The following is an 8583-nucleotide window of genomic DNA, read 5'->3' as shown; positions in this document are numbered from 1 at the left end:
ATTCACTTCTTCGTCTGAACCTTGTGTCCGCAGCATGGCACAAAAACTAGAGGACGCAGTGTCTCGTTCCCCTCAGGGAACCATGGTTACACAAGTAACCCGAGACGTTCCCTTTCGTGGAACTTCGAACTGCGTCCTCTAGGGGTCGCTATGGGGAACGGTTTACCCACGCCGCCATGCTGAGGGGAGTGCAAGCCAGAACCATGGCGAGCCACTAAGTACCAACTACACCATATCGCTATGGGAGTTGCCCCTGTCCTGGACTTAGATTGCTGTCAGTGACATTACTCCCTACGGCCAGAAGCCTAGGCTGCCAAGGGACATTACTAGAGCCTCACAGTGTGCAGGTCCCACTGGGACAAGATTGGTAGTAGAACCCAGGCTACCAATAGTCTACCACGGGAATCAGTCTCTCGAGATTAACCTCTGGTGTAATGAGGGCGGCTGGCTCGGTGCCCAGAACTGCGGGACGGCAGGGGCCACCGTACCAGCTGTGCCAAAAAAAAAAGCCTCCTCGGAGGTGGCGCCAGGGCCTAGAATCATGAAGGATTCCTTCCAGGGAATACGACCAAGAGCCTACTTATTGGATCAATTACTAGTCTTGGCCTGTCACTCAGGGCGACCTCACTTTGCCGAAGGACCTGTCTCAACAGGCCTGTAGTGGAAACACCCCGTCAGAGCAGGTATTCGAGAATACCAAGAGGAGTGGGTCCCAGGCAGAACCGGGGTTTTAGACCACTCAGAAAAAGAGAACGAAGCTGAACGCGTAACTCTTACCATATAGGATTTTAGAGAAGTGGGCAAAGCAGAACGTGCGCACTTACCACTTTTCGTGGAATTTTAGAAAAGTGGGCAAAGATACCGTGCCCACTTACCACCATGTGGATTTTAGAATGTCCATATGTAGATGGATACAACCGTTCTAGGGGGTTCTCGTGGCACTTCTGGAGGGCAGCCTATAGATGGAAACCTGAGTAGTCATCAGTCTCACCTACGGCTATCACGCTGGCGTGGCTAGCCGCGAACCTGTAGCTGAGGGAGCAGACATCCATTCAGCGGGAGCTCGACCTACAGCATGTTCCATTGGTGGAACAGCTAGCAGTTATCAGCTGGGGGAGCAACACGCCCAGTTCTCACCGAGAAGGGGACTCGACCCGCAGCGCGTTCCAACTAGCGGAACCAGCTAGTAACAATTTCGGCGTGGGAGCACACGCCTGGTCCTCAGACGCACAGGGGGCTCGACCCTTACCCATGCCGGGCTTTCCCCGGCTGGCAGTAGCTCATTCTAGCTGGGGGAGCCCAAACCCAACTCTCACCGAGAGGGGGGGCCCCCAACCAGCAGCATGATTAACAATCAGAGGGGTAGCATACTGCAGGCTAGCCACATCGCCAGCGCATCAGGGAGGCGGAGGACGGCCCAATCCTACTGATGCAGCTGGTTCGAGGTCTTTCTGGAAGACAGCGAGCTCAAGCCTCTCATAAACGAGGCACCTCCGTTTTCCCCAGCGGAGGAATACTGGTCACATTCCAGGTAACCCTCTCATGAAAGGGGAGCAGCGCTCAACATTACCACGAGGACGCCCATGGAGCGAGGGATTCAACTCCTCGGAGAGGACCCTGCTCGCCAGAAGACACCCTCTTAGTACCCCTTGATATCAAGGGGGGCAGTGCCTCCTGAGTGCGTCGATCGTTTAGTCTTACTACAGTAAGTCCATTGTAAATATTAATTTGTGGATTGAAAAGTATTCTAACTGATTGTTGTCGCACAGTGTTTCTCCTGTTTTCCGCGTCAGTGTTGTTGAGAATGGCAGCACTGTTTCAACTGCCTTTAAACTAGTTTAAATCACCGCAAGTTTTTTCTCGAAACTTAATGACTTTAATCTCGAGATGGTTTTATTTTTATTATTATTGCTTGGCCCTAATCCTCTTCTGTAGTTCAGTAATAGGTTATTACTTATGTAAGATAAATATTGTTGTATTTTCAAACTTTAAAGCATTGCTCTAACAGGCATTTACGTTGAGAACATATTTATTGACTTATTGTGTTAAATTTGTCCTAAATTTTCATCACTTGGTCTTAAAAGATCTTAAATAACGTTTCGGGTTACTTATGTAACCATGGTTCCCTGAGGGGAACGAGACACTGCGTCCTCTAGGGGTCGCTATGGGGAACGCCTCGTCGTGACCCGTGTCTGAAGCCTACATTGAAAAAACACCAACTTGTTTGGCCGGCGACAGCCATGACGTCACTACCGTCGCGACTAGTACAAAATAGGCGCCGGTAGCGCACATCATTCACTTCTTCGTCTGAAGCTTGCGTCCGAAGAATGATGTGCGCTACCGGCGCCTATTTTGTACTAGTCGCGACGGTAGTGACGTCATGGCTGTCGCCGGCCAAACAAGTTGGTGTTTTTTCAATGTAGGCTTCAGACACGGGTCACGATGAGGCGTTCCCCATAGCGACCCCTAGAGGACGCAGTTCGAAGTTCCACGAAAGGGAATCTTATTTACCTTCATAAAGTTACTAGTAAGTACAGTAACTCACTCAAGTCATGGTACCTTGTTTTTCCATTACTTTAACTCATCAAAATAATTTTAACTAATTTCAACTTGATTTTTAAGTTATGCAAGATTGAACTGAATTCAGCTTAATATAATTTAAGTTGAAATGACTTGTACAACAAATTTGATTATGCTTAATAAAAATTAATAAAATATGTAGATATTTTTAAAAAAATTAGCAAAAAAAGACTGCATATTTAAAATTTAAAATAAAATGGAAAATTCAATATATTAATAAAAACTATAATAGTATATTAATGACACTACTATAACACTGTCAGGCATATCTTTTGCTTTCAAGCCCAGTGACTGATTTGATCCTTGGATTTAGTTAGCCTCTAATAAAACACTCCATCTGCAGCGCAACTGTGACAGGATTTATAGATCTCACAGGACGAGTGTGTGAGCGAGAGAAGGAGGGCAAGAGGATGGCTGAGTCAGGCTACATCTAGGCAAAACACCCTGTTGCTCACAGCCACCCACTCTGGAAAAAAGACTGGCTGCTGCCCTCATCCTCTTCACTCCGTCCTTCACTGTCAGAGTGTCCGATGAAACATCATGCATGCTGTCAGCATCAAATGACTCAAGCTGTGATGTTGTATTTCATGTGGACAACCACTTTTTTGACTATCAGAAAAATCTAGTTTGCTTTGCAGCTCATCCTGACCAAGAACTGCCCACTTAGACAGGACAAAAATGGTTTCACCAGCAGTTTGTTTCAAAGCGATCTGTGACTGTTTGGCCTTTACATATATATTTTACATAAAATCAACTGCGTGAAGTTTGTAGATACAGTATATAATCTTAATACAATCCAGAGAAAATGGACTGTACGCTTTGACTACATGGTGCCTGGAAACTTAATATGTGAATTTGTTACACCTAAAACGCCTCAGGTTACTTTATTCAGTTCACTGACAGAGGCTGTGGAAACATGAACATGGACACCAATCCAGGATCTCGATCACATTTGTGTTTACTCAAGATATTTGATCCTGAAGCTTGGCTAATCTTAGTCTACTTGCCTAAAACTTTTTCACAATCATCACCCATCCAACGGAAGTACTTTACCAATCTGTGAGGTTCAGCAAACATCTGTTTTAGGCTCAGTGATTGATTCTCATCTGTCTCTTGGGTGGATGTTGTGATAAGAGTGATACGAAGACGCGCGACACTGATTATATCTGGAGTCTGAGTTCACGGTGTAGAAACTCATTGAACTTTGATAGATAAAGAGCTTTTGTATAAAGTCATTCTGGTCTTGAGTTCTGCAGCAGCTGCTAAAGTCATACGGATGGTTTTCATTATGAGCCGTGTAGTGTGAGGCGCTCGTGAAGAGTTTGCAAGTTTGGCAGCTTCCTCATGTACTTGAGCTTTTCCCCAGAGAGAAAACGAAATTGTCAGGAAAGGTTGATGACTGCGCAATATATGCCAAGCATCTTTCTCTCTCTGCTTCTTTCTCACAGAGATCTCAATGATTGTTTGACCAGAACTTTTAAATTCATATTTCACAACTCAGGCTTATCGCTCTAAATGCTCCCAAAAGAGCATTTATCTCATTGTCATTGTGATACAATTATCCAACCTAGGCTTACTGGAAATACGTGCCTCTACCTACGATTTTTTCAATCCCAAAAATGAACCTAAAATACAAATCATTACAGTTTCCAGCTGAAATGAACACTAGAGGCAGTAAAAAACCAACAACTTTTATTCCTTTCCACACAAATTAGGATTATACAGGGGCAGATTATGAATTATTAAAGATGAATTTTTCCACGATTTCTTGCACAATACTGTTATGACCTCAAAATGCTTTTACCATAGCGCATCATTTGTAAACTAATACATTTGAAGTTTGAGTCCCATAATTATCTCCATATGGATGGCTTTTCTGACAAAGTAAACTTGCTTGATAGCTCACCTGATATAGCATTGCACCTGTGACAGAATAAAAATGATAAAGGCTTGTAGAAATAGCATGGTTGCTTCAGCAAATGTATTTTTATTAGGGATACACAGTATTGTGTTTTTGCCAATATCCAAAATGCTGATATTTTTCAACTCATTTCGGCCGATAGACGATGCCAATACCAATATATTTACTTTTGTTTGGAAACAACACCAAGTCTCTTATAAACAAAATATTTTTAATTTTGTTTAGTTTTGAACTTTACGTTTTGTAAAGTCGTTTTGAAGTAAACGCCCCCCTTAATTTCCATACTGCTACGACCTTGTTCAAACAGTGTTAGCATGTTACTAAACTAATGGCTCAGTAGCCACTCTGATAATCTCAAAATCTCAAAAATACAAAACACAAGAATTTGGGGTGAAATTTGATATGCTATCTTATTTTTTTTATTTTATTTATTTATTTATTTTTTTGCAAACTGATATTGTAATGTAGCATAAAAATACTGTTTGGATATTGTCTTTACATAAGGAATGTGCATATAATGCCTAAAATTGCTGCCTGTGGGTAGTGCAAACAGTTTGAAACAGAATATAGATATACATTTTTAGATGTAAACGTCATTATTTCCTCTATACTATGTCTTGTTTTACCAATTCTTTCCTCGGTGCACATTCAGTCTAGTACCAGAGGAAGCTAGCATACACTCAAGCACATTATCCTCTGTCTCAGAGGGAAAGGGTCTTTGTGTTCAGCAGAGAGCGCTGTGGACAGATGGGTAATTGTGAGGATATCTGGCCCGTCCTGTGATACAAAGAGATATGGGCACTTCCAAGGACGAGTGTTTGTATTGTTTTTGTGTTATGCACCTTGAGGTTGGGCTTCCCAGCATCTGCACAGGACAAGAAGATGGGGTATGTGGGAATTTGACTGACCTTGAGTTCGAATTTGGCTGTGGACACAGGACTCAGATATTTCAGATTTTAAAGGTCCCCTGAAATGCTTAGAAACACGAAGCGTTACTATATGTGTTGATGTCATTTTAACTGAAACAGGAAGACAGGGCGGGACATATCAAGCAGCCCCGCCCCTTTTTAAAATAGCCAATAGCGTTCGTTTATATCACAGCTTGGGCTAGAGCCGTTGAGCTCCGTAAAGCCGCATTTGACAGGGTATGCCAGCCACAATCTCATCCATATTGCTATAAAATATAGCATTCTGTGTAGAATTCAAAAAGCTCCGATACATTTTGTGGTCTGCGCCGACTCGCGCATGTGATCCGCTCCGTGCTATCGTGTCTCTGGACCGGAGCAGAGTGTGTGTGCGGTGCGGTGGTTAGCATGACACAGCGCCAAACCAGACTTCTTTTTTTCCTCAATCGAAAGCATATTTAAACTGTTTGAATCGTTCCCTGTCCCCTATATAGTGCACTACGTGCCATTCACTGTACAGAAAATACTAATTCTGTGGACAAGTGACCGATTTCAGCCGCGGCTTCAGCGTCTATTTTATAGTGTAGGGGGCTTCTAGAGAGCATTTGATTGGACAGAAAGTTTCATGAGAAGCTGAAGTACGATGTGACGTCAAAAAAATCGTTGAGCCGTTTTGGCAGAAGTGACGAACTGCAAGCTTTGAATGCTTATATCTTCTAAATGCGAATTTTGTCACTGTTTTGGAGCACACTGCCTTATAGATAACCTTAAGACTAACATATTGATACTAACACCCAAAAAACTTTAATTTTGATTTCATGGGGACTTTAACTTGCTCTGCTAACATTTTTACTGGCCTCACCCTAATGAATGATACATTTAATTTTTTCTGCAATGTATTTTTAACTTGCATATTAATAAATTAATAAATTAATTAATCTTATGTATTTATTTGTGACATGCTGTACATGTATAATTATTATATATTTAGATATATTTGAGATATATACAGTAGTCAACATTTGAAGTGGATCAAAAAAGTTCATCAAAGTTGTCCTAAGACAAGAGCACATTTTGGTTTTAGGACAACTTTGAAGAAAAGTTTTGATACACTTAAAATGTTGACTACTGTATTATGTGTTTAGATTATGTTTATTATAACATTTTTAGTTATTAAAATGTATGTATTTATTTTTTGGCGTGATATATGCATTTGTGGCATATATTACATGGCATAAATAAAATAATAAAAGGATAAATCACACAAATAAATAAATAAGTTAAAGCTAAATAGAAACATAAAAACAAAAACTGAAATTACAATGAAAACTGGCTTTAATAAATACTATAATAGTATAGAAATACTACTAAAATAACACTGTCCAAAAACTACCTGTATTGTGTATTTATATTTTTTATATTTTAACATTTTTTATATATTTTAAAATGTTTATTTTTTTAAATGTTCTTATGCTATGCCTACGTCATCCGCTGGAATGCCACTCTCTCGTGAACGTGTGTACGACAGTTAGCAGAAGCTAGAGATTGTATAAAAGTTTATAATATGGATATTTTCTTACAAAAACGCATCAGTCCGCTTCAGGAGGCCTTTATTAGCCCCCCTGGAGCACTTTTTTTATGATGGATGGACTTCTATTATTAGAATTCTATTGGACTATTAAATATCAACAGCCTTTCACTGCCATTATAAAGCTTGGAAGAGCAAGGATATTTCTTAATATAACTCCAATTGTATTTGTCTGAAAGAAGAAAGTCATATAGACCTAGGATGGCTTGAGGGTGAGTAAATCATGGGGTAATTTTCATTTTTGTGTCAACTATCCTTTTAAGTTTTATTTTACTAATGGGTTTTTTTCCCTCGCTTTTTTCTTAAGAAAAGAAAATTCACAAAAAACTGACGCTAAACATTACTGAAAGGTCTGTCATTCTTAGAGCTTCCAATCATTTTTGCAAATCTGAGAAAATCTCCAATCTGTTTTGTGTTTAGTAGCTGTTTACATCATGTGGCACGCATCTGCTTGTCAGAGAGTGTTTGTCATTGGCATACCGACCGCGACAGTAACGACGCTATATGCCCCCCCCTCGCACATGGCCTCGAAGCATGTCTTAACCTGCGTTATATTGCTCTTGACTATAGCGCCCATAAAAGGGGGTTTATTTTGTGGGTGGCCATTTTGTAGCTAAATTGAACCTCGTATAAAGAAGCCTAGAGGCCTGGAGCAGCTTCTATAGAGATGGAAAGTCTTGTGGTCGCAGCAACAAGTAGTCTTGTGCCTAAAAATCACGGCATTCCCCGGCATGTGTGCATGAGAATGTTCCGGACGCGCCTCAGCAGTGCACCTTATTCCAGGAGGTGAAAGGTCAGACGTGGGCAGCAAAGGCCGGGGGTACGAACCCTGATGTGGTAATGTGTGTTACAGAGTCTTTGTCCATCCTGGTCAGGGAGAAATGAAGTAGTGCACAGTGGTGGTGTGTATATTTAGGCTTGGCGTTCATAATAAATGTCATTTATAATGAATGCCACTACACTGCAAAATAGGATTTACTTACTCAGTATTTTTGTCTTGTTTTCCAGTACAAATATCTGAACATTCTTAAATCAAGATACATTTACTTGAGATGTAAAATTATGCAAGATATTAAAGGGATTGTTCACCCAAAAATGAATCATTTACTTTCCCTTAAGTTGTTCCAAACCTGTATGAGAAGATATTTTTAAAAATGTTGGTAATCAAACAGTCGACAGTAGCCATTGACTTGCATAGTATGGAAGAAAGTACTATGGAAGTCAATGGCTACCGTCAAGTGGCTGCCAACATTATTCAAAATATCTTATTTGTGCTCAGTGGAAGAAAGAGACTCGTACAGGTTTGGATCAACATTGGGGTGAGTAATGAGAGATTTGTCATTTTTAGGTAAATCATACTTTGAACCATACCAATTCTTGTTTTCTAAAACATATATCATAAGTAAGTTTGTGCTTAAAACAAGAAATATATCTGTGAGTGAGTAGGAAAAAAATCTTGTTTTCCTTATGACTTATGTTTTTCATATTGTCCTTGAAAATATGTCAGCTGACTGACAGATATTTTTCCTTGTTTTAAGCACAAAGTCACTTAATTTTGACACACACACACACACACACACACACACACA

This window comes from Sinocyclocheilus rhinocerous, unplaced genomic scaffold, assembly GCF_001515625.1.
Source record: "Sinocyclocheilus rhinocerous isolate Xijiao unplaced genomic scaffold, SAMN03320098_v1.1 scaffold2135, whole genome shotgun sequence".
NCBI lineage: Eukaryota > Metazoa > Chordata > Actinopteri > Cypriniformes > Cyprinidae > Sinocyclocheilus > Sinocyclocheilus rhinocerous.
Note: the sequence above shows the minus strand (reverse complement) of the source record.